Below are 3,396 nucleotides of genomic sequence, written 5' to 3' on the forward strand. Positions count from 1 at the left end.
GGCTATTTTAATCCTATCACACCTATTTTTATACTATTTTATTCACACTTTATTATATTTTATTTCTATTTTACCTGATAAGGAAAATAGACCATCTATTTTATTTGAGTTTTACTTCTATTTTAAACCTATTTTAAAGCAAGATTGAACCAGGTGGTGTATTTTATTTCTATTTTTTCATAACAAGCTGAAAAATAGCTTGTTCAACAGGCTATTTTAATTTGAAACATCACTGTTGCTCAGTAAAATAGTAATAAATTAGACTGTTTTATTTCTATTTTTCTGCACATAGGGTTGACTATGCATGGCCAGTTCCTTTGGAAAATATGAAAAAAAATAGGCTATCATAATCCTATTTTATCCATGACAACCTTGAACAAATGGCAAAATAGATTTAAAATACTATTTTATTCCTATTTTTGGAGGTAGATTCTATTCCATTGCAAAATATGTATAAAATAGTCTATTTTAATACTGTTTATTCTTTCCCTATTTTATTCAGCAATTCAAGCTTGGCTTACAATGTATCAAAAAATGTAATTTTGAGGCAGCTGTTTTGTACTCACACAAAGCAGAACTTCCACTATACACTGGAATTCATAATTCACAGCTTCTTTCTTGTAAGTTTTCTGAACCATGCATACATAAATGGGCAACTAATTAAGACACTGAAATGCATTTGTGAAAACCACTATTACCTTCAATTAATCTCGAGGTCATTTAATGCCAAAAAGATCAGCAAGTTTTGAATCATAAATCGTTCAAGTACAATTCTGGCTAGCTTTTTACAACGGGCAAAAGAACGGTGGAGTCACTGCACAGCAACAATGGCGGCCATCTTGGATTTCAGTCAGACTGGGAAGACTGGGCATGAACAAAGCTATTTTGGTCAGCAGCCATGCCACTGCAGGCTCGCAGAAAAACCGTTTCATTTCAGATTTTAAGCGGGATTCAGTTTACAGGCATCTTTCCCCTGTTTTTTTACTTCTGTTAAGCGAGAAATGATGTCTTCAAGCAGCATAATGTGGATGACTACTTTAAGAAACAGGTATGCTTTGATTTAGTTAATAATTTTGATGAGAAACTGCATGAAAATGTGTGATTTTATAAATAAATATAGTCTGCTTGGAATGAGTAGATGTGCTTCTTGAAATTTTATGGCTCGATCCCAATTCTAGATTGTTGAGGTAGACATTCCTTATTTATTTTTAATATACTGCTCCACTGAAAAGAATAAACCATAACGGGCTTCAATAACAGTTGAGATTCACATTACAATTACAAACTATACATTCCTCCAACCTCTGATCATGCCACATGCTTTAGATTCTATGACATTCCGTACACTGCAAAGCCAAATCTGAACTGGATTTTCCATAATATTTATAGCCTTCACAAACGTTTTAAAGGAGTACTTTGTAGCCAGATTAATATCATGTCTTGGTATAAGCTGAAGACTTGTTCGTCTAAATTATCTTGATTTTGATTCAAGTTGCATGATTAACTTCATGGAGTACATGTATAAGTGTTATTTTTTACATGCTCAATAATACACTATACTTTTTTAGCACCATGAGTTAAATTCTGTATACCCTCATATTTTTAATTTACTCATCATTGTTACGGGGGAAAAGCTCACTGCAATATGTGTCAAAAATCATACTAACAGCATAGATCAATAAGATTAACTGACTCATATAGTGCACAATTTTCTGTTTTACTACAGATTGTGAAGGCCAATACTCGAGACTGCAGCTTCAGAGTCAAGTCAGAAAAAATCCTGATAAATATGAGCTAAGTCATTTATGACTGCCAGACTCTTATCTGTTATTGCATTTGACGTTAGGAGAATGCATACTTTTCATGTCGCTTTTAAATCTTTCTACATGTAAACGCTGTGTGATTTGGGTTTAGTTGCCATCTTGGACCAGCTGACCAATTGCCTTGATTTCATGCAAGAGCTTTGAATCCCGCTGGCTAAGAGAAGTCCCGCGGGTCGATTTTCTGGACAGTCAGTACAATAAAAAATATAATTTCACTGGAGATCAAATGCACGTTACCAAGCTATGATTATTACTGATTCGATTTTGTTATGAATCGTGAGTTATGCTGCTACAACTCAGGAACAATTACCAAATAAAATATTTTTAACTTGCCTAATGCAGTATTGGTCATTGCTTGATATCACAGTTGAAAATGGCAAAGGTACAATCTTTTTTATCAATCATATCATCTTTCTTATTAGCACTTCCCCTTAAACCTTAACACAATTCTAGACAAAGCCATGTTCTGAATGTTTCTTTCCAGAGAAGTTCATTGTGAAATTGTCCTGCTGTTACTCATAACGTTTGTAGCTCAAGCTGGCTGTGGTATACGGTTTGAATGACAAATTCATATAGTGTGCAATGCATGTTATTAACCATCCAGATATACATATGTAGGTAGATGAGGACTATAATTTATTGATCATTAAATTTATGATATGTAATATTGACCAATACTACAACTAAAGCACACCTCCTTTAGAAAATCTAGGCTGAGGAGCTAGATACAGTTTGAACTGTCACCTACTTTCAACCTATTTTATAGCTATTTTATTGCCCTATTTTAAACCTATTTTTTGGTATTTTATCCCTGTTTTATGTCTATTTTAAACCTATTTATATCCTATTTTTCAAGTTTTTTTCCTATTTTATCCCTGTTTTATGTCTATTTTAAACATATTTAAATCCTATTTTCCAAGTTTTTTTTCCTATTTTATCCCTGTTTTATGTCTATTTTAAACCTATTTAAATCCTATTTTCCCAGTTTTTTCCACTATTTTATCCTTGTTTTATGACTATTTTAAGCCTATTTTATAATCAACATTTCAAATTGCATACACATTTTTCTCTATTTTATAGCTATTTTAAAGCTATTTTAAAGCTATCTTTTAGGTAGTTATGACTTGCTGGTTGGTCTATTTTTTTACTATTTTTTGTTTCAAAATAATAGGTTTAAAATAGGTAAAAAAATAACTTTAAAATAGTCTTGAAAATAGAGAAAAAATACAAAAAAAATAGGAAAAAAATAGCTTAAAAAATACATATAAAATAGATATAAAATAGGCACTATTTTCGTAAGGGAGCTAGATGAAGATTTTTTAGTATCTACTTTAAGTCCTGATGTTTTTACCCAATCATGTATAAATAAAGTTAAATAAATAAATCTGGTAGGCCTCGTGATGCAAGCTGAGAGGAATAATTAATTGATGGGTCTACCAATACGAGACCATGAATGATTTTGAAAAAGAACACCATATATATCTAGATACTCGTGCAGAATGTTAGTGGAAGCTGTTTATAATTTATTATAAAAATGATATATGTGCACTATCAAAACCGGTCTAATGACAGA

At 31.6% G+C, this 3,396-nt stretch overlaps 1 long non-coding RNA gene across 1 annotated transcript; it reads left to right on the top strand.

The window, feature by feature from the left end:
- Window positions 1-485: 485 nt before the first annotated feature.
- LOC146486473 (uncharacterized) lies at window positions 486-2,160 on the top strand. Its single transcript, XR_014860548.1, has 2 exons — window positions 486-1,048; window positions 1,727-2,160. It is a non-coding gene; the product is annotated as an uncharacterized LOC146486473 (long non-coding RNA).
- Window positions 2,161-3,396: the final 1,236 nt, after the last annotated feature.

Source organism: Pavona decussata, unplaced genomic scaffold (genome assembly GCF_977016875.1).
Source record: "Pavona decussata unplaced genomic scaffold, jaPavDecu1.1 SCAFFOLD_21, whole genome shotgun sequence".
In the NCBI taxonomy this organism is placed as follows: Eukaryota; Metazoa; Cnidaria; class Anthozoa; order Scleractinia; family Agariciidae; genus Pavona; species Pavona decussata.